We start from the raw sequence: 24641 nt of genomic DNA on the forward strand, positions 1-24641 counted from the left end.
AACCCAACATTGGCGTAGCGCCGGGCGTCAGCAACATCATGCCCACAGGGGTAGTGACCCAGTGGCCAGGCAACCCCACTGCTGCCCAACCAAGCCCCTGGCTCTGGGCCACACCAGCCTACAGACAAAGCATCACAGTAACAATGACCGCCGCAGTGCAACCACACCAATGTGAATACCTACCAAGTGCTCCTTGCCAGAGGGCACTGACAAAGCATCACACTTACAATGACTGCTGCAGTGCAACCACACCAATGTGAATACCTACCAAGTGCTCCCTGCCAGAGGACTGGGAGAATGCTAGGAGGAAACCCTTATGCAGTTTCCTACTAACTGACTAGGTGGCCTTGACATGGCGAGAGGGCTTGTACTTTTTGATCAAAATGTATACTAACCTGTTATTTTTTTAAATTATGCTGAGAAGTAAGTAGATCAAAATACAAATGGTGGATGTGCAGCTATGTTTCTCTATTTTTGTTGTACATTTGTAGTCTCTCCTTCACTTCCATGGACAGCACTCCGCTCCACCCATTTGGCCCAGGAATTTTTAATTAGCAGGAGACTGCATAAGGGTTTCCTCCTTAAATTCTCCCAGCCCTCTGGCAGTGAGCACATGGTAGGTTTCACACTGGTGTGGTTCTCTGTGGTGGCCATTGTTTCTGTGATGTTTTGTCTGTGGGATGGTGTGGCCCAGAGCCAGGGGCTTGGTCGGGCAGCAGTGGGGCTGCCTGTCCACTGAGTCATTCCCCCGGTGGGCTTGGTGTATCAGAGGCAGTGGTCGCCGCCCAGGCGCTACGCCAGTGTCAGGTTAGGGACCCACTCTGACTAGGTGGCCTTGATGTGGTGAGTGGGCTTGTAATTTTTGATCAAAATGTATACTAACAACCTATTAGTTTTTGAAATTATGCTCAGAAGCAAGTAGATCAAAATACAAATGGTGGATGTACGGCTATGTTTCTCTATTGTATTCTGGTGCCACGTATAGGTAGCTACTCTGAATTTTATTGCCCAGCCCATTATACAGCAATGACATCTGACTAGGGTAGCAACCAAATTACAGACACTAATCTATAAATATCCCACGTTTTTGCTCATCTGCACAGAATAGGGCTCTGGTTGGTTTTGGACAGAAGCCTTTGGAGCAGTTTTTGGAAAATACTCCCTGTGGAGATCCAGATGGTGTAGAGAGTGTGACTGGGTAGACATTTAGTCTACCGACAGTAGTTGGATACCCACAAAAAACTCTGGACTTTCCAAGAGCTGTCATTTATATAATTTTTTTAAGAAACAATGTACATGAGTATAACAAGAAAAAATAAAATATAATGTAGAACTACATAAACAGCTACATAAGCAGCTTGCTACATATAGATCAGTACAGCGACAGACTGGTCCATCTCCTCATGCTAACCCCTGTCCTCTACTGAAAGTGTCTACAAATACACAAACATCAGACCTGGACCATGAAGCAATGGAAGGAGGTGGCTGAGTTAATGAATCACCTTTTATTTTGTGTGTTTCCCTTACATGAGAAAGAGATGGTATCAGGATGCAAAAGTTATTAAGATCTGAAGTTTAAAGGGACTTTCTGGGGTTTAACTACATTTTAATATACTGCTGGTATCTCTACAGCTTCCGCCTGGCTGCTTCCAGTCTCCTAATGCCTCTCTTTTTTTTCGCTGCTTTTCAGATGAGCGTACAGGACAGATACAGGACTTCTCCGCAAAGCCAGAAAGAAATACTGCTAAGGTCAGTGATTGGCTAAGCAGACAGGTCCTGCACTAAGCGCTTGTTTTGAAGACAGGAGGAAAAGGGGACTGACTAGAAGGAGTCAAACGGGAGCTGTGGGGCACCAGGGACTATAGGGAAGGCAAGTAAAAAAAATTCTAAGGCCCCAACAATATATAAAATGTTTGTACAATGCTGGAATACCCCTTTTAAAAGGCATATCCTGCAAAACCAAAAACATTGTATGGTCAAGCCTCCCCTCTGCTTCTTCACAAGATTTTTCTCTTTTTCTCTTTGTTTTTTTCAGATGCCTTCCTGGTTATGGACTAAAAATATGTAAAAAAAAAAAAAAAGGCGTGATCTGTTTTTTTTTATGGTTTTGTACAGTCTAACCCCTAAGGACTCAGCGTTTTTCAGTTTTTGCATTTTCGTTTTTTCCTCCTTATATTTTAAAAATCATAACCCTTTCAATTTTCCACCTAAAAATCCATATTATGGCTTATTTTTTGCGCCACCAATTCTACTTTGCAGTGACATTAGTCATTTTACCCAAAAATCCACGACGAAGCAGAAAACAAAATCATTGTGCGACAAAATTTAAGAAAGCATGCCATTGTGGAATTTTGGAGGCTTCCGCCGTTTCTAACTAAAAATGACACCTTCTCTTTATTCTGTAGGCCCATATGGTTAAAATGATACCCTACTTATATAGGTTTGATTTTGTCGTACATGCAGGAAAATGTATATGTTTAAAAATGTCCTGTTCTGACCCCAATAACTTTTTAATTTTTCTGCGTCGCGATCTGAAGTTTTTATTAGTACCCTTTTTGTTTTGATCAGACTTTTTGATCGCTTTTTATTCATTTTGTTATTGTATAAAAAGTGACCAAAAATATGCTATTTTTGACTTTGGAATTTTTTTGCGCATACGCCATTGATGTACAGTTTAATTAGCAATATATTTTTATAGTTCATATATTTACGCACGCATCGATACCACATATGTTTAATTTTATTTTATTTATACAGTTTTTTTTTATGGGAAAAGGGGGGTGATTCAAACTTTTATACACACCAGAAAAAAAAAGGTTAGCTGCATATAATGCACACCCAAAACAATTATTAATCATAAATAGACTTTATTATGGAAACCACATATAAACAAGGGAAACACATACATCTAAAAACAATTAAAAAAGGCCCAATGTTGAACCTAACACAACCCCTAGGGGAGGGGCCATGAACCCCTAACCCCAACCCTGCCCTAGATACAGTATAGCGATAGTACTAATGCTCCAAAAGTGTAAAAAATTGGCCACTTTGGAAGTCACCCCTGAGGAAGTCACCTAAGAGTGATGGAACGTGTGGGGTTCTGGACTTTCCCTGCCCTGTTGCCATCTTAACCATTGCTCCTCCGTCTGTGGTTTGCTTGTCTATTCTATTTATTATTTGCATTGTTTATGTATTATTTAAATAGCATGTCTCTCCATAGATTGTGAGTATCTTTGTATGTGGTCCATTTTTTACACTTTTGGAGCATTAGTAATATCGCTATACTGTATCTAGGGCAGGGTTGGTGTTAGGGGGTTCATGGCCCCTCTCCTAGCAGTTGTGTTAGGTTCAACTTTGAGCCTTTTTTAATTGTTTTTAGATGTATGTGTTTCCCTTGTTTATATGTGGTTTCCATAATAAAGCCTACTTATGATTAATAATTGTTTTGGGTGTGCACTATATGCAGTGAACCTTTTTTTTTCTGGTGCGTATTGTATCTTTCTATTTGGCTGTGAGTAGCACCCTTGTATATTAGCCTACTACAGGGTGGAGCCCTCCCTCCCCCCCCTTTTTGTCAAACTTTAATTAGGGAAGGGGTTAAATCACATTTATTAACACTTTTTTTCACTTTTTTTTTGCAGTGTTATAGCCCCAATTTACACTGATCACTGGCATATATTAATATGCCATTGATCAGTGTTATCGGCGCTTGACTGCTCCTGCCTGGATCTCAGGCACAGAGCAGTCATTCTCTGATTGGACACCAAGGAGGCAGGTACGGATCCTCCCGTTGTCCTGTTAGATGTTCGGGATGCCGCGATTTAATCAGGGCGGTCCCGACTTTGATCGCCGCATCTGAAGGGTTAATACAGGGCATCACCGTGATCGGTGATGTCCTGTATAAGCCGCGGGTCCTGGTCGTTGATGGCCACCGGGACCGACCCACGTGACCCCGCGTTATATCACGGGAGCCGTTGCAGGATGTAAATATACATCCTGCATCATTAATGGGTTAAAGGGGTAAAACAAATTTGTAAATTACTTCTATTTAAAAATCTTAATCCTTCTAGTACTTATTAGCTGCTGTATGCTCCACAGGAAGTTATTTTCTTTTTAAATTTATTTTCTTTCTGACCACAGTGCTCTCTGCTGACACTTGTCTGTCTCGTAAATTGTCAAGAGCAGGAACAAATCCCCATAGCAAACCTATCCTGCTCTTGACAGTTCCTGAGACAGACAGAGATGTCAGCAGAGAGCACTGTGGTCAGACAGAAAATACATTTAAAAAGAAAAGAACTTCCTCTGGATTTTATAGCAGCTGATAAGTACTGGAAGGATTAAGATTTTTAAATAGAAGTAATTTACGTTCTGGCACCAGTTGATTTAAAAAAAAAATTTGTTTTTCACCGGAGTATCCCTTTAAAGTCCCATGTCATAGTTTCCATGGTCATTGGTAAATCTATACCTATAATACCTATGTAAAAATCTTAAATACTTGTTTATACCTCTAAGAAAAGAAAATATATCAGCACTTTGCCTTGTGTTTGCCAGGGAAAAATAACATATTTTCTTCTTAAAATATCTAATATGTTTGTGCATCTATGATGCTGGGCTACTGCTGGTTCCTTCCACCTGGGTTGCTTCCCTCTATACTCAGAATTCATGATTGGTGAGGCTTTTCTACATCTTACAAATACTTGAGCTCGCCATGATCATTCTTCAGGTGTTTCTGTTATTGTTTTGCTCAATTATCTGCCAGTGTTACTTAGCATAATTGTTGCAATCTGAATCATTTCTTATAATTGTCTACAAAGTATTAAAAAAAACAATAGAAAGACTCTGTAAACATCATATTTCTGCCTTTCTCTAGGACTATCAATGTAACTTTTGACAGAAAGTTGCATAGTGTCCCACTGTAAAGGCAACCCTGAGGGGTAGATTATTTTTGCTCGATCATTACTTGTGTAGTTGTGTTTAAGATTATTGGCACCTTTGATTGTTTCTTATTAAAAAAAAAAAGCCAATATCTTCAGCAATAAAGTAGTCGATTACCAGCAGTGTATACAGTACATATAGGGAATCTGTCAGCTCTAGATCATGCTCAGAGCTTAAGTGTCAAAGAGGCTGTGTTGAGCCCCAGGGTGTCAGAGGGTGTAAAGTCTAGGCGGTAGCTCCTATTATCAAGGACTCACAAGCTCTTGTGGCTCTATATGAAATCTATAAAGGAAACTTACTTCGAAACTTCAGTGATTTTCCCCAAAGAAAGTTTCCAGTCTTCAAATTTTAAGTTTGACCATGAGAAAATATTGGCACTAGCAGAGAAATACACCAGCTGAATTCCTGGACAGCAGAAATACATTGAAAGCACCTCTGGCCTGTCAGCAACAAAATGGCACAATGTGCAGCAGATTAAAGGGAAGAGGCTGAAACACGAGCTTCTGGAAAGTCAAATTTCCCACCCAGTAGTGGTACACTCCTATTTAAACAATTAAGACTAATTACGAGAGGTTAGGAATGGGCGTATAAGGACTGGAGGCTGCAAACCATGAAGACCTACCTAGACGTGCCCCTCCCCTGTGCTGGTTTTGATAATTTTGGCTGTGGGCGGATGGGAAAATGAAATAAATAGTAAAATTTTTATTACTAAAAGCTGGTGCCGCCCCCTGCAGGGTGCCACCCTAGGTACTGTACCTCGTGTCTATAGAAAATAAGGTTCTGTAAATACCCCTTTAGGGTCTATACACAAGTAGAGTATCCTGCACATATTGATGCACAGGACAGATTTGAAGCTGCGTTCAGTCATACATTGAAATCTGCAGCATAAAATCTGCAGCATTAAACCCTACGTATCAAATATGCACAGGATACTGTACGTGTTCACACATTTTTATATATTAGCAGTAAATCATGATAGTCACATATGTAAATATGTTCAGAAAGTGTCTGTTGGCAGTATAAAATAGGGCTAACATCATAATCCCCCCCCCCCCCCCCTCCACTAATAGATAGAAAAGCAGGGGAAGAAGTACACAACTTTAACCCCTTAAGGACCAAGCCCATTTTGACCCTAAGGACCAGAGCATTTTTGCACATCTGACCACTGTCACATTAAGCATTAATAACTCTGGGATGCTGTCGTAATCATTCTGATTCCGAGACAGTTTTTTTTATGACATATTCTACTTTAGCATAGTGGTAAATTTTTGTCCATATTTGCATAATTTCTTGATGAAAAATCCAAAAATGTCATGAAAAATTAGAAAATTTAGCATTTTTTTAAATTTGAAGCTCTCTGCTTGTAAGGAAAATAGTCATATCAAATAAATTATTTATTGATTAACATATACAATATGTCTACTTTATATTTGCATCATAAAGTTGACTTGCTTTTACTTTTGGAAGACATCAGAAGGCTTCAAAATTCAGCAGCAATTTTCAAATTTTTCCCCAAATTTTCTAAATGTTAATTTTTCAGGGACCAGTTCAATTTTGAAGTGGATTTGAGGGGTTTTCATATTAGAAATACCCCATAAATTACCCCATTCTAAAAACTACACCCCTCAAAGTATACAAAATGATATTCAGAATGTTTGTTAACTCTTTAGGTGTTTCACAGGAAGAGCAGCAAAGTGAAAGAGAAAATTCTAAATCTCAATTTTTTACGCTAAGTTCTTGTAGACCCAGTTTTTGAATTTTTACAAGGGGTAAAAGGAGAAAATGCCCCCTAAAATGTGTAACCCAATTTCTCATGAGTAAGGAAATGCCTCATATGTGAACGTAAAATGCTCTGTGGATGCACTAGAGGGCTCAGAAGCGAAGGAGCGACCATGTGATTTTGGAGAGTGAATTTTGCTGAAATGGTTTTTAGGGTGCTTGTCGCATTAAGGAAGCCCCTATTATTCCATAACAGCAGGGGAAAAAAAACATATGGCATACTATTTTGGAATTTACACCCCTCATGGCACGTAACAAGGGGTACAGTGAGCCTTAAAGGCGTACTCTGCCCCTAGACATCTCATCCCCTATCCAAAGGATAGGGGATAAGATGTCTGATCGCGGGGGTCCTGCTGCTGGATCTCGGCTGCAGCACACTGCTGTCATTACTGCACAGAGCAAACTCGCTCTGTGCGTAATGACGGGCGATACAGGGGGCCGGAGCATCGGCCCGCCCCCTCAATGCAAGTTTGAGATGCAGCAAATTTTCCGCTGCAGCTCAAACTCACACATACCCCTACACAGCCCCCCCCCACCTCACTAATAAAAATGGAAAACATTTGGTACAGCACTATTTCCAAAACGTAGCCTCCAGCTGTTGCAAAGCAACAACACCCAGTATTGCCGGATAGCCCTTTACTGTCCAGGCATGCTAGGAGTTTTTCAACAGCTGGAGGCACCCTGTTTTGAAATAACTGGCGTAGAATACCCCTATGTCCACCCCTATGCAATCCCTATGTAGTCCTCAAATGCACATGGCACTCTCTCACATCTAAGCCATATTTCAAATCAACAGTTTAGTGACACATATGGGGTATTTCTGTACTCGGGAAATTTTGGGGGGCTTTTTCTCCTTTTCCCCCTTATGAAATGGTGAAGTTGGGGTCTACTCCAGCATGTTATTGTTAAAAAATATTTTTTTTTGCACTAACATGCTGGTGTTGCCCTATACTTTTTATTTTCACAAGAGGTAAAAGGAAAAAAAGACCCGCAAAATTTGTAACGCAATTTCTCCTGAGTACGGAAATACCCCATATGTGGATGTAAAATGCTCTGCGGGCGCACAACAAGGCTCAGGAGTGAGAGCACCATGTACATTTGAGGTGATTTGCACAGGGGTGGCTGATCATTACAGCGGTTCTAACATAAACACACACAAAAAACACCCACATGTGACCCATTTTGGAAACTACACCCCTTAAGGAATGTAACAGAGGGTATAGTAAGCCTTAACTACCCACATGTGTTTTTCCAAATTATTTTTTCAATGCTGGTGTTATCCCAAATTTTTCATTTTCACAAGAGGTAATAGTAAAAAAAGCCCCACAAAATTTGTAACACCATTTCTTCTGAGTATGGAAATACCCCATATGTGCATGTTAAGTGCTCTGCTGGCACACTACAGGGCTCAGAAGAGAAGGAGCGCCATTAGGCTTTTGGAGAGAGAATTTGGTTGGAATTGAAGGCCATGTGTGTTTATATAGCCCCCATGGTGCCAGAACGGTGGAGCCCCCCTGATTTTGGAAACTACATCCCTTACAGAATGTAATAAGGGGTGAAGTGAGCATTTACACCCCACAGGTGTCTGACAGATTTTTGGAACAGTGGTCCATGAAAATGAAACATTAAATTTTTAATTTATACCGCCCACTGTTCCAAAAGTCTGTCAAACACCAGTGGGATGTAAATGCTCACTGCACCGCTTATTACATTCTGTGAGGGGTGTAGTTTCCAAAATGGGGTCACATTTGTTCTGGAAGCACAGGGGCTTTGTAAACACACATGGCCCCAATCCATACAAATTCTCTCTACAAAAGCTCCTTCTCTTCTGTGCATTGTAGTTCGCCCACAGAGCACTTTACATCCACACATGGGATATTTCCATAATCAGGAGAGATGGGTTACAAATTTTTTTTTTTGGGGGGGGGCATTTTCTTCTATACCTCTTAAATAGTAAAATAGTCAATTTGGGTGAAAAAAACTGCATTTTAGTGGAAATTTTTTTAATTTCCATATCCGATTTTTACGAAAAGTCGTCAAACACCTTTTTTTTTTTTTTTTTTTTTTTCTGCTATGGTACCACAGGGGCTTCCTAAATGTGACATGCCCACCGAAAACCATTTCAGCAAAATTTGCTTTCAAAAAGCCAAATGTGACTCCTTCTCTTCTGAGCATTGTAGTGAGCCAGCAGAGCACTTGACATCCACACATGGTGTATTTCCATACTCAGAAGGAATGGGGTTTCACATATTGAGGGGCATTTTAACCTATTACCTCTTGTAAAAATGTTAAATTTGCATTTTATTGAAAGAAAGAAAAATGTCATTAACACTTTAACGAAAAGTCATCAAACACCTGTGGGGTGTGTGATACTGTGGAAAGGAAAGGGTGTATTTCCTTGGCTCACCCTGAAGAAACCTCTACCTGTGACCTAATGAATGAGGCAGCAGTGGCTTTCTCCCAAATTTACTATTTTCACAAGAGGTTATAGGAGAAAATGCCCCCCAAATTTTTTTATAAGGAATAGAATCAGTATAGTCAGGGCTCTCCCTAGGAAACAGCAAGCTGGCTGTAGGGGAGAGACACAGGTCCTGCCGAGGAACACACAGCCCGAGCTGTGAGTGGCCCAAAGAGTGGTGTGAACTGTGAGTAGACGGTTGCAGGAGGCATAAGTTTAACTGGCTGAGAGAAGCTCACCAGTTATTAATCAGGGCATGCTGATCTGTTTAGTTAGTGACTAGACAATCTAGGATTTTGTTTTGTTCCTGCTTTATGTTTATTTTTTCTACAACCTGTCTAATAAAGCTGGCAAGGTGCCAGACTTGCATTAAGAACTGTTGCCGGTTTATTGAGAGGAAATGTGTCCCGTGGCAGTGTCCAGGATGACCCCAGAGCTATCCCCAGAGAGGAATCCTCACATTTAGTGGAGGATGTAGGCAGTCAAGCCGTTGCTAGGAGCAACCCCCTGCATGTTGCAAGTCGGATGAGCCCAGCTGAGGAGTACAAGTGCAGGACTGAGCCTGTGATGGAAAGTTGCTAAGGGCAACCGATCGCTTCAAGAAAAATTGGTCAACATCGAAAGGCTGTTTTTGGGAGCAACCGACGGACGTGGGCCACAACCGGTGGTCGCCAAGACGGATGAGAGGGTCCGGGAGTTACTGGTGGGTGGAATCCCACTGCTTTTGGAACTGTATTGTTACTAGACTGTTTCCAGAATTATGCCAGACATTATTCCATTTGTGAAGTCCCGACCAGAGCGTGGTAAGACTATTCAAATGGACTTTGAAATGTGTTTTAGGACAGTGAGCCATATGATGGAGGTATGTGCCGAGCTTACAGTAGAAATTATACTGGGCAGTATAATTTTTCTGGCAGTTGTAGGATGACAAGAGTGCGCCAGAGAATCCGCACTCTAAGGTTCTTGAATTAATTAAGACTGGGGTGTCACTACTGGACTGTGTGACCGGTGCTGTAAATTGTGAACCTGTGAAGAGTGATGATGTTTTTTTTGAAAAACTTATGCTTATGTGTTTGGAAGTAAAGGGTACTACTACCAACTCCGACAGGACAAAAGAAAACCTGTGTGAGCTGACAATAGGAGGGGAAAAGATGTTGGCTTTCTTAGAGCCTAAGTGTATAATAAGTCTGGTAAAGACCAGTTGTAGAAAGCCAGACCCAGTGACAGTGTCTATGCAGGCCGGTATTTGGGGTTATAAAACTGTTAATGTCTGTATTTCTACTCCCTATGGTACTATAGAATACAAAGTTGCAATAGAGCCCTCCTTGGAGTATGAGGTAGTACTGGGGACGGATTTTCCGGTTTTTCATCAGTTTTGGGAAGACTGTCAGCTGAATAGAGCAGTAACACCAACATTGGACTTGCACCACACAGTGGTGGAAAGTTACTCAGCAGAGGCTGAGGATGGGGAGTGTCAGCAGACCCTAGGTATATGTCAGGTAGGAGTGTGCCAGACCACTGGGAGAGCTGAAGAACAGTCCGCGAGGCAAGTTCAAGAGGTGACTGGAAAAGAAGCTACGGAGATGTCCGTGGAAAATCCAGAACTACTGAAGAGAGTACAGGTGGAGGTGGGTGCTGTGCTTACAGTCACAGATAGAGTCATAAGTGAAGGAGAGGTGACATCTGGACCAGAGAGGGGTCGTGACCAGGAAGGTCGAACCACTGGACCAGATGTGGTTGCAGACCCAGGAGCCCTAGTCGTTTGTGCCTGGCTACAGAGAGGTTGTGTGAGGTAAAAAAAAAAAAGTCTGCCAGGGAGCAGAGAGACAGTCCAGAGAATGTCTCAAGAGCCAACAGCGAGAGTGAGGAGACAGCTGTGAGTAAGAAGTCTCGAAAATGAGGAGCTGGCCTTGAGAAGAAATTGGAGCAGATCCAGACTCTGGAAGAAACCTTACAGATGGTTTCTGCCAAACTGGCGGAAAAAGAAGAAGAGTTACAGCACCTGACAGAGAAGAAGGACAAAACGCATGTTGACTGGAAAAGCAGGAAGCGAAGCTTCAGCTGGAAAAAGTCATGGAGCACCACAAAAGTGAGTGTGTGCGGCTGTGCAAGATGAACTGTCCTGCTCCCAGGGTCTTGTGACCAGCAAGAAGAGAGAATTGGAGAGTCTGGCCAAGCAGATCTAATTTCAGGAAGAAGTGAGTGTTCTGCGTGGTGCATATCAGGCTCTACAGAGGGATCACAAGGCTAGGCTGGTAGCCATGGAAAAGCTGGAGAGAGAGAAAGTGATGATGGTTCATAAGGTGCAGAGCCTGGAGGCGCAGAACGAAATGCACCTCTCCGAAGAAGAGGCTCTGCTAGAGGACAATGAGCAGTTGAGAGAACAGTTGCTATCCCTGAAACATACTGTCAGGGACTTGACAGAGTTGCTAGACAGTGAAAAGATGAACTTGGCTAAGGCTCAAGAGTGAACAGCTGAAATATTTGGGTCTGGAAGGAGACATGAAGGTCCTAAAAGAGAGCAGAGACCAAGCGGTAGCGGAGCTGGCTAAAAAGAGGCTAAAACTGTTTAAAGTGCAAACTGAGGCCAAAGCCACAGCCGTCCGTATAGAGGAAGAAGAAAGGCTGTTTGTGAGGAAAAAGCTACTGGAAACAGGGATGCTTTCTCTAAAAGTAGCGGAGTCTGAACGCCATGAGCAGAAGCCATGGGAGAAGTCCTCTGAAGCTGAGACTGAAGCGAAACCATATGGAAAGTCCTCTGAAGCTGAAACTAAGGTGAAGTCATATGAGAAGTCCTCTGAAGCTGAGACTGAGGTGAAACCATGTGGGGGGTCCTCTGATGCTGCAGAGATAAGGACGTTGGTTAGTAAAGTTGCTGAGGCTGAAAGATTCTCTGAGGCAGAAGCTAGACCTAACGCAACTACAGAAGTCCTGCAAACCGGTGATAGAATAAGACAAAGGCCGGGAGCATCTGTATTGTCTGTACCTAGTCTCAAGAGCCCTGCATACACCAAGGTGAAGAACCTCGTGTTGGAGAGGTGTGACCGGAGTGGAACTGTTGCGAGGAAATTGGTCAAAGGTGACCGGGAGACTTGTACTTGGTGGCTGGTGAGAGTGCGGAAGAAGGAGGTCAAGGACCTCAGGACATGTTGGACAAAAGTTGTCCAGGAAAAAGGAAAGGCAGTTGGATTCTTCCTTTCAAATGCAAGTGCTCCTTCCCGGTGGTCTGAGCAAATGGGGGGGGATATGTGATACTGTGGCAAGTAAAGGGTGTATTGCCTTGGCTCACCCTGAAGAAACCTCCACCTGTGGCCTAATGAATGAGGTAGCAGAGAAGGGAGGGGGTTTATAAGGAAGTGAGTCGGCATAGTCAGGGCTCTCCCTAGGAAATGGCAAGCTGGCTGTAGGGAAGAGACAGGGGTCCTGCTGAGGAACACACAGCCCGAGCTGTGAGTGGCCCAAAGAGTGGTGTGAACTGTGAGTAGAAGGTTGCAGGAGGCATAAGTTTAACTGGCTTTGAGAAGCTCACCAGTTATTAGTCAGGGCATGCTGATCTGTTTAGTTAGTGACTAGACGATCTAGGATTTAGTTTTGTTCCTGCTTTATATTTATTTTTCCTGCAACTTGTCTAATAAAGCTGGCAAGGTGCCAGACTTGCATTAAGAACTGTTGTTTGCCGGTTTATTGAAGGAAACGTGTCCCGTGGCGCTGTCAGGACGATCCCAGAGATATCCCCAGAGAGGAATCCTTACAGGTGTTAAAGCGGTACTCTGCCCCTGTACATTCACATGGAGGGGGGCAAACCTCTAGCTGTTGCAAAACTACAACTTCCAGCATGCCCTTTGGCTGTCCGTGCATGCAGGGGGTTGTAGTTATGCAACAGCTGGAGGCACACTGGTTGCAAAACACTGAGAGTTTGTTACTTAACTCAGTGTTTCCCAACCTGTGTGCCTCCAGCTGTTGCAAAACTACAACTCCCAGCCTGCATGGTCTGTCAGTGCATACTGGGAGTAATAGTTTTGCAACAGCTGGAGGCACACAGGTTGGGAAACACTGAGTTAGGGAACAGACAATGTTTCCCAACCAGTGTGCCTCTAGTTATTGCAAAACTACAACTCTCAGCATGCCCAGACAGCCGAAGGGCATGCTGGGAGTTGTAGTTTTGAAGCAACTAGAGGAGAACAGTTTGGAGACCACTGTGAAGTGGTCTCCGAACTGTAGCCCTCCAGATGTTGCAAAACTTCAACTACAAACATGCCCAGACTGCCCAGGCATGCTGGGAGTTGTAGTTTGGCAACATCTGAAGGGCCAGATGTTACAGAACTACAACTCCCAGCATGCCTGGATAGTGTTGCTCGCGAATATTCGCAATTCGAATATTATTCGCGAATATCGCATATTCGCGAATTCGCGAATTTCGCGAATATAGCGCTATATATTCGTAATTACGAATATTCGTTTTTTTTTTTTTTTTCTTCACAGTACACATCACAGTGATCACCCCTCTCTGCTTCCAGCTTGTGTGGTATAAAGAAGGCTGTAATACTACTGTGTGAGACTGGCGTGCGAATATTCGCATATGCGAAAATTAACATATGCTAATTTTCGCATATGCGAATTTCCACATATGTTAATTTTCACATGCGTGTATATTCGCATACGCGAAGATAAAACGAGAATATAACGAATATGCGAATATTCGCGAATATATGACGAATATTCGTCCATATATTCGCGAATATTCGCAAATTCAAATATGGCCTATGCCGCTCAACACTATGCCTGGACTGTCTGGGCATGCTGAGAGTTGAAATTTTGCAACATCTGAAAGAGGACAGATTGGAGACCATTGCACAGTGGTCTCCAAACTGTTGCCCTCCAGACGTGTCAGAACTACAACTCCCAGCATGCCCGGGCAGCCAAATGCTGGGAGTTGTAGTTTTGAAACTCCTAGAAACAGCAGTGAAGATCACTTTACAGCGATCTTCACTGCTGCCTCTGATGTCGACACCGACGCTGCCTCCTCCACTTGCTTGCCACCGGTCCCTGGTCCCCACTGCCTGCACCGGTCCTGCAGTATGTCCCCTTGCAGCTCTCAGGAGCATTTCCCCCCCTCTCTGCTCGGACTTCTAGGAGCGGGCAGAGGGGGGAACTGAACTTTGAATGACTTATATAAACATCAGGATGTGCAAGCTACCAGCATAACCTGACTTTTAAATAAGTCATTCTGTGGGAAGGGGGTATAAGAGAGGGAGGGGATAACTATAAGTTTGCAGAGTGAGGGATCGCACAGGTATATAGAATCAAGAAAGAAGCCAAGGGACAATCTGCAGAGTAAAGTGGGTGGGGGCAAAGATAGATCACATACAAGTAGACAGAGGGAAAGACAGATAGAAAAATCAAACCTGCGTGAACTGCTCAGAGGAGATAACAAAGGGGCGGATTTTATTCTGTTATACTTTATGCCAGTACCACGGTTTCACAGAACTGACATCCACCATATATTACATACATAGAGAGTCACACCCACAAGAGATAAGTTAAAACTAAGAACAGGTTACAAACTGCATTGCAGAGGGTTTAAAAATGAATGACAGAATGGCAATTGAATATTTAAACTTAGTGCAACTTTTTTTTTATTTTATTTTATTTAAGGTAACCTCTAAGATACATATTAATAATTTTTCCATCTCAAAGGTCTTTAAGTCATTTTTCTTTACTTCTCGATAATTTCTTCTAACAGCAGCCTGTGAAATATGAATAACTACTTCTCATTGAAGCTCCATGTTCCGCATTCTTCCAGTTAATACATCCTATTTCTTCCATTTCCTCTATTAACATCTCCATGTGGGATTGTGATAATTTGTGTGTACTGTAATAGGAATTCTAATCCTAACATTAGCTGTCCTCAAACAAAGTGAAATTGTTTACAAGAGAATAGGGCACTTTATATGGAGGGAGATTATAAGGAAATAATTGTGCAGCAGGACTCAAACCGAGATTCCAATTTAACAACTATTTAAAGCCCATAGATAATTGATGGAATGGTTCGGGTCATCGCCAGCATCAACATGTAATGAGTGAATCTCATCTCTACAACACCAGAATGGGGAAAGACATTGTCAGCATGTCCGCTGCCTTTTAGTATAACATCTATTGAAGATGTTTTCTGCTTTAAGCTCTTTAAAGAATAGTTAAAGAGAACCAGTCAGCTCTCCTAATATGTCTGTTTTAGTATTCCCCATGAAATGTTGGGGCATCTTTTCATTGTGGATATAAAAGTCTACACACCTCTGTTAAAGTGCCAGTTAAAATGCCAAGAATTAGACAAAGATAAATCTTTAGAACTTTTTGCACCTTTTATGTGAGCTATATCATGAACAATTCAATTACAAGACAAAGTGAAATCTTTAAGGGGGAAAGAAAAAACTAAATAAGACATAATTATCTGGTTGCATAAGTGTGCACACCCCTTGACAAATACTTTGTTGAAGCATATTTTGATTTTATTACATCGACATCTTTTTGGGTAGGAGTCCATTGGCATGGCACATCTTGATGTGATAATATTTGCCCCCTCTTCCTTGCAAAAGTGTTCCAAATCTGTTAGATTGCAAGGACCTCTACTGTGCACACCCCTCTTGAGGTCACCCCACAGATGTTGAATTGGATTAAGGTCTTGGATCTAGACAGGACATTCCAATACGTTCTTCTTCTTCTGGTAAAGCCATGCTTTTGTGGATTTGGATGTGGGCCTTGGGTCATTGTCGTGCTAAAAGGAGAACTGCATCTCCAGCTTTCTAACGGATGCCCAAAGCTTTTGTAATTGTTCATAATTCCCTTCAGCCTGACTAAGACCCTGATTCCAGCAGAAGAAAAACTGCCCCAATTAAATTTCAGTTCCGGTAGCCACAGCGCCTCACTGATTTTCAGCGCCAGCAGCCTGTTCAGGAACTGCACCACTTTAAATCAGTGGCGGCATAAAATTTGCAGTCTGTCATAGAATCTGGGTCTGCGATGCAGGAGTGTGCAGAATTTGCAGGACCCACGTGCATAGCGCATAACCGCCCGCAGGCCGCCTCATTCCCGCCCACATATTTTCCTTGGGTCCCAATGGATCCCAATCCCAATGCAGGGCTCTAGATTGCATTACACTAACTTTTACTTTTGACTACTTAGAATGTTTTGAACGCCTAAACAGTGACAATCAATGTCAATGGGTCTTCATGAATAGAGCCTCTATGTTACCGATTTACTAAATTTAATTGCTAAAAACAAGAACATATATTTTGCATTCACATGGTTTCCCTTTTACTTTGCTTTATCCAGCTGGTCTTTTCACATACATAAAAGCACACAGGTTAATATGACTTAATGTAATTACTGTAGTGCTAATGTATGAGAGATTATTGCAATTTGTATTTGAGGCTTGGATGATGTAAGTGGATTGATTTATGTCTAGAGCTGAGAAATATGAAGTTATGACACTATTGTGGAATGTACTGGTATAGGCCAGTCTAGGGAAAGCTCAAATTCACATTTAATGAATAAATGTAATGTTATACCATAATTCAATGGTGTATATACCATGTAGGCAGGGAAGGTGGGAAATCTGGACTGATGCCCATTTTAATGGGTAATGGAAAACTACAAAGAGCTGTGGTATCCAAAACTGTATCAATACTTGCATATTTAAAGGGGTATTAGGAGGATTTTTTTTTATTTGACTATGCTACAGGGGCTGTAAAGTTAGTGTAGTTCATAATATAGTGTCTGTACCTGTGTGTGACGGTTTTCTCACAATTCTTATGTGATTTTCCCCCCAATATTTATTTTAACAGCATACAAAATAATTGTTGTCTCAGATTTTTCCAGGGTTCCAATGTGGCCGAGAGCTGACTCACTAGTCAGCTAATGATAGGGAGCCTGTCTGCTTTAATGGGTGGAGGAATCACTTGGTGGGAGAGAGATCAATCTGAAACTAATGCAACAGCTGTAGGCACCCTGATTGAAAACCACAGGTCTTTTGAATTTAAGTAGCTCATTTATGTTTCAATGTTTGGGGTGGCTGATGTGTGGGAGGGAGGAAAATGGAATTATGTGATTTGCAGGCAAAAAAAACTAAAACAGGAAATACCAGTTTACAAAAAGCTGGCCACAGCGTTATATCTCACAACATAGCCATTTAGCCCCAAGACAAGCGTAGATCCTTCCTAAGCATGCCCATTACTGTCTGCCAGGTACGTACTAAAATCACCTAATGGTGGATAACCCCTTTAAGCACACAAATAAGTTTTAAAAATGGGATTGAGGTACTGGAATTTCAGGTCAAGTTTGGATAAACATATCACAATGTCAGGCAGAACCTATAAAGGGCCTATTTTTATGTTTGCCATGCCAATGCCTTACATAATATAATGATCCACTTGATATAGTCCTGCCATATGGTGCAGTGTTGTACAATAAAAGAAAAAAAGAAAACAATAAGGACAGATAGTTGTCAAAATGTGATTAAATAAAATCCAACTGTGTGCAATACTTTCTATAGAAAAACATATAAAAATGGGTTTTCGCATTAAAAAGCTGATGTCAACTTCTCCATTACCTTCACAGTTTAATAATAGCGATTTCAAAATTGCTGTTGTTTCAAAGAATTTTATTTTGAGAGGTTTTATCAAAATTGCATTTGAAAAATGCTGTACAAGTGGGAATGGCATAATAAGTGTGGGAGATAACGGAATACATTATACTCTCTGTGTTCTTATTTTGAGAACATTTTGCAAAAGACTCAGTTTGATCCTTTCCATAAAAGTCATTTGTAATAAAATATGAGTTAGAGATTTAATTTTAGCATCGAGTACAGAATACTGTTATTCTGGTCTACAAAACACTTCATTTTATTATGTGCAACAAGAACATCTATGCAAACCATAAGAAGGGTTGACGCCAAGATAAAGACGTGTTTCCTATCAAAGAGGACAATACCACCGACATAATAAGGTCATTGCAGGTCATTGTACCCTTTAATGTGCTTCTCACAATGATTTACACATGATGGTCAGGTAGGTTCTACCATACAACATACTATTAGGGTAGACTAAGTAACCTGGATATTGACTTGAACACATTACTGTGGCATATAATCATATTATATGATATATAATATGCACGAGAGGAGAAATAAAGATTCAAGTGTGAAGACATAATATGAACTTGGAAATACAGTACAAATTCTGATGGCAATGTGTGTAATGTAGCTTCAAATATTAAAGGGGTATTCCAGAATATTTATAATACGGTTTAATGTGCTTCTATTACATTCGTGCACCATTTTTGTCTAGCTGTTATGCATGGGACCCAAACCAGGAAGTTCTGTAGTGCAAGTCTTTTCATTGTACTGTTGTTTCTGACCTTTCCCAGCATTTCATGCAGCCAGAGACAATATATGGGTGGGTAAATAGCATCCATCCACAGTATCCATCCACTGCAACATAGCCACATACTGTCATGACCAACTTGCCCATCCATCCTAAATTATGGATTGACAACTGGGCGTCGGTCCCTTTCTGCGCTAAAGTGCAGTGGCGTAAAAATACATTATATACATAGTCACAGGCCAGAACAGAAAACTACTAGACAACCAGATATACCAAACAGGATACAAATACTAACAGGGCAGAATATAAACAGGTAAACTGATAATGAAACATAGGAAACTGTTAACAGTGGGACACAGAACAAACAAACACAAAAGGAGTAGCCATTAATAATGAAGCCAAATAGGAGCCAAATAGGCTACTGGCCAGCGGACACACTCCACCATGTGGACAAGATGCTGACTCAGTAGGAAACAGAAATATAATACATGAAACACTAGACTAGAACTGGAATATAACATACAGAGTACAGGTAACAAGCAAGACTCAGACATAGTGTGAACAGATACATAACAGAAAGGATATGCAAATCCTAAAACCGACAAATGTAACACAGACTAAAATCTACAAAGAACAAGACTAATTAACCATGGCTAAAACTCAGATAAATACAAGGTAAATGCACAAGCAGGCTTGAAAGTGTATTGCACAATAACTAGCACCAGAATGCAGGAGAACTCTGGTTAAATAACCACACCCGAGTTTTCATTCGTTCAGAGCATTAACTATTTCCTGCACTGAACAAACTAGTATGTGAATACACACCTAAAAAGAAAAATACAGAAACAAATAAAAGGACATTACACATACCTCTGGAGACCATGTGACTTGTGATTTATTGTCTATAGCCCCGTGAAATGCTGGGAAAGGTCAGAGAACAGTAAAATAAAAAGACTTTTAGGTGGGGTTCCCATGCACAAAAACGGGCCAAAATGGTGCAGACAATGGAAGAATATTACACAGTATTATAACTCAGCACCATAGGCTCAAAGGCTGAAGAAGAAAAAATCCTGGAATACCTATTTAATGCAATCAGCCTGATATACTGTAATAGTGAGTATCTTTGGAAATTTTTAATAATACTCAACCATAGATAAAGCACCGGCCTATTTACTGTTCCTGTTCTGTGTCGCAATCTAGTACCATGAGTTCATGATGGTATCTAAAGGGGCTTGTATAAATAAAGAGGTTATATAACAGTAAAAATCATTGATCGTCTATTCACGGGATAGGACATCAACAGTTGTTGATCTGTGGGATGACGAAAACTGGCGCCCCTACAGATCAGATGTTCTGAATAACTCTGGTGCCTGAATGTAAACAATGTATGGCAGCCAGAAGCAGACAGCTTGGTACATTGTACATTGATAGCACCAGGTCACTGTGATACCGTTCCCATTAACTTTAATGAAAGCTGTGCTGCAATAACTTTGCACCAAACTAACCTGATCAGCTTTTATGAGGAGGTGAACTCCAGACTGGACCAGGGGGAATGGCTGGATGTCGTATATCTGGATTTTTCCAAAGCATTTGATATGGTGCCACATAAAAGATTGGTGCATAAAATGAGAAGGATTGGACTGAGTGTAAGTGGGTAAGTAACTGGCTCAGTGATAGGAAACAGAGGGTGGTTATTAATGGTACTTATTCTGATTGGGTGACTGTTACTAGTGGGGTACCACAGGGGTCCGTCTTGGGTCCTGTTCTATTTAATATATTCATTAACGACCTTGTAGAGGGGTTGAATAGCAAAGTAGTAATCTTTGCAGATGATACTAAACTCTGTAAAGCGGTAAACACAATAGAGGACAGCGCACTGTTACAAATGGATCTGGATAGGTTGGAGGTTTGGGCTGGGAAGTGGCACATGAGGTTCAACATTGATAAATGTAAAGTAATGCACATGGGGAAGAAAAATCCGTGCTGGGATTATGTATTAAATGGGAGTACACTTTGGACGACTGACGGTGAAAAGGACTTGGGAGTCTTAGTTAACAGTAAATTTAGCTTTAGTGACCAGTGTCGGGCAGCTGCTGCCAAGGCAAATAAAATCATGGGGGGCATCAATAGGGCATAGATGCCCACGACAAGGAAATAATTCTACCGCTGTACAAATCACTAGTCAGACCACACATAGAATACTGTGTACAGTATTGGGCACCAGTGTACAAGAAAGATATAGTGGAGATGGAGAGGGTTCAAAGACGGGCAACCAGGGTAATACGGGGAATGGGAGGACTACAGTACCCAGAAAGATTATCAGTAATAGGGTTATTTAGTTTAGAAAAAAGAAGGCTTAGGGGAGACTTAATAACTATATATAAATATATCAGGGGGCCGTACAGAGATCTCTCACATGATCTATTTATACCCAGGACTGTATCTATAACAAGGGGGCATCCTCTACGTCTAGAGGAAAGAAGGTTTCTACACCAGCACAGACGGGGGTTCTTTACTGTAAGAGCAGTGAGACTGGAATTCTCTGCCTGAGGAGGTGGTCATGGTGAACTCTGTAAAAGAGTTCAAAAAGGGTCTGGGTCTTTTTTGGAGAATAATAACATCGCTGGTTATGTATACTAGATTTATAGGGACAGAAGGTTGATCCAGGGATTTATTCTGATGCCATATTTGGAGTCGGGAAGGAATTTTTACCTCGAGTATGAGAGCTTTTTGCCTTCCTCTGGATCAACTCAGTAGGGACTCATTAGGGTTATAGGTTGAACTTGATGGACTCTGGTCTTTTTTCAACCTTATGAACTATGTTACTATGTTCACTATACAATGTATGCTCAACATTTACATCCAGGTGCCATGGCTGTGCAGATCAGCTGATGGTGGGGGTTTCATATGTTGGCACCCCCATCACTAATGGGGCTATTTGGATGTTCATTCATTAATGTGTTGAGCTATAGATAGTTTTTGGGCACACAGCTTTTAACTAGAATAAAAAGATTCATAAGCATCATCATGTGTGATAAATGATGTTTCAATGTAACAACAACTATGCTGCTGTCATGGATTTTATTGAATGTTCACTGACAGTTTCCCCCTATGTTTAGCATGCATGTCAGGACACTAACATATCCACAGGATAGTAATAACTGTATGATCGCTGGAGGCTCCATCTCTGAGTAGAGCAGTGCTCTATTTAAAGGGGTACTCCGCTGCCCCATTGTTCAGAACATTTTGTTCCGAACGCTTGGAGTGGGCGGTGGGGGTCATGATGTCATGACCACAACCCTTGTGACATCATACCATGCCCCCTCCCATAGACTTGCATTGAGGGGACGTGGTGTGATGTCACGAGGGGCATGGACGTGACATCACGACCCCGACACCGGCACCCAGCATTCTAAATGAAAGCTTAGTGCTGCACAGAGATTGTGGGGTATCATACATTTACCAATCCAAGATTTTGTAAAACTGTCCTGACAGAAGGACATGATGGGAGCTGATGTTTTGCACCATGTGCAAAGCCACAGATCGGGGAACATTGATCCTAAATAACCTCCCCCCTTGGTAATATTTACCTGTCCTGGCTCCTGCACTGCCCTGGCTCTTCTGGTCAGATCTGGAGGCTGTGTAATGCAGGAAGCACTAATGCTGCCAAGCGCTCACTTCTCCCTGCTGGCGCTCTGCTTTTCAATTGTATCAGCATCTTAAGAATGCCAATACAATTAAATAGGAGGATTGGACTGAAGATTTAGTATATGGCGAAGGGGGCACGTGGGCACCTCTAGCCTAGGGGCCCAGTCACAATTGCCACCGTTGTGAGTAACCCTTATTTCTATGCCACTGCTAGATCCTTTCCTTGCCGCTCAGGGGTCCTGGTTTCCCATCCATTTACTTACATGCATGTGTGGCATCCTCCACACTACAAAAACACACTGATAGGTTAATTTGTCATTTAGAATGTGAGCCCCACTGGGAACAATGACTTATAGCAGTCTCTGTACAGTGCTGCAGAATATGTTGGTAAAAAATTAAAAAAAAACTTCCCCCTTCATAATTGTTTATTCTCATTAGGGCTATTTTAACCTGACACACTGTTCTCCTTATTTGTATAACACTTGTACATTATCCATGAATGTCTAATACAGTACTGTGAGGCAGACATGGACTACAGTGGGCTCCTGTGCAGAAATATATACTGTTCCTTTGGTTTTCTAACCCAAATGGCAAGGACTGAAATGTTCATTATAAATCGTATCGCACTATTCTATTCTTAATAGACTGAAAACTGTATGTAAGCCATGGAAATAACCAGTGCAGTAATATACATGAAAGCTATTGAGTGAACATCTATTGTTCTTAAGTCAGGTGACTAGCATGCAAATACTATGTCGTCACGCACTGCTCTTTTAAGGTCTATCCATAGATTTTCAATTATGTTGAGGTCGGGATTGTGAAGGCCATGGCAAAACCTTCAGTTTACACCTCTTGATGTAATCCCCCGTGGATTTCGAGGTGTGTTTAGGATCATTATCCATTTGTAGAAGCCATCCTCTCTTTAACTTTAACCAAACTCCCTTCTGACATCATACCTGCAAGTCACGCCCCCTTTCTAATGGTCTTGACAGTGAGGACTGCAAGGAAATGTAGTTTTACCGGTGTACAAGAGAAAGAAGCAAATAGAAACTGGAGCAGTAGGCAGAGGAGGACCGTGCATCGGAGAGCAGTTTATGGTGCCAGAAACGCGGCAGGCAGGACTATGTGAGTCCTGTAGTACATTCCACAGCAGGTGAAGTACTTTTTTTTTTTTTAAGGTCTCTGGATAACCCTTATAAGTTTTCCCTTGAGTCCTAACGGTCATGCAATGCTCCACAGGGACAAAAATATACTCTTCTCCAAATAAAAAAATGTACTTTCCCATGCTAACTATTGCAGGTAACATCTCTCGATACTCAACCCTTTAAAACATGGCTGGGGATTGTTAGTCAAGCCAGAAGGAAGGCTTATCTATCTGTAAATAGCAGGTTTGGTTCCCCCTTCGACAAATCTGCTATATGTAAACATGACCTAACCATTAACAATGTTCTGAGATCATTATTCATAGAAATGTTGATTAAATATTAATTTTATTTCTTATATAAAGTATATATTGTTCAATGTAAACTCCTGTATGGAAAAGTCTTGTGATCATCCCATATTAATGATCTTATATTAAACATTCACATGCTGCTAATGAATATAAATGTGCTGACCTGAATATTCACTGGCTTATATAGTGACATCACTGAATGCTATAACATACGCATATTACATTGCTACTAGAAACGAGCAGTCAAGTTTCTTTACATCAACAAAAACAAACATGAAACATGGTTCAATGAAGAAACAAGTATCTCTATGGATACCTGATAATTGGTTCTGAAGCCCCAAAATGTCATCCAAAAATAGGAAAATGTGAGGATTAAAGAAAAATAAGTAGATAACTAAAATAGCTAAAGCAAATCCTTACATATAAAAGTAAGAAAGATCTGCTGGAGGACAGGAGCTTCTTCAGGGTCCTGTACACTAGACGCAATGGGGAAGATTTATCAAAACCCGTCCAGAGGAAAATTGTCCAGTTGCCAATAGCAACCAATCAGATTGCCTCTTTCATTTTTCAAAGGCCTCTTTAAAAATGAAAGAAGCGAGCTGATTGGTTGCTATGGGCAACTGTGCCACTCTTCCTGTGCACATGTTTTGATAAATCTCCCCCAATGTCCTAAAAAAGTAAAACGGAGCCTCCCATACCTGGTGTCCAAAGAAGCAGCTAACTGTGGCACAGGTAAAGAGTAGTACAGAACATGTCATACCTCCCTGTACTGTAGGGGGCGCTACCATACAGCCAGTCAGTGCATGCATTTCAGTAATACAGGGGTTTTACCAGTGAATGCCCATTCTAATTGGTCAGTTCTTCCAGCCATTGACATGTTTTGCAGATCTGGACTGTCCTTAACATTGTATGTTGAGACTGGTTTAAAGTTACAAAGACCATTTTATGTTGAAACTATTGTATGTTGAGGCCATTGTAAGTTGACGGATCA

At 41.5% G+C, this 24641-nt stretch overlaps 1 protein-coding gene across 5 annotated transcripts in view; it reads right to left on the reverse strand.

The window, feature by feature from the left end:
- NYAP2 (neuronal tyrosine-phosphorylated phosphoinositide-3-kinase adaptor 2) overlaps positions 1-24641 on the reverse strand; it is a 208759-nt gene that overhangs the window by 38209 nt on the left and 145909 nt on the right. The window lies entirely within an intron of this gene.

This window comes from Hyla sarda, chromosome 3, assembly GCF_029499605.1.
Source record: "Hyla sarda isolate aHylSar1 chromosome 3, aHylSar1.hap1, whole genome shotgun sequence".
NCBI classification, from domain to species: Eukaryota; Metazoa; Chordata; class Amphibia; order Anura; family Hylidae; genus Hyla; species Hyla sarda.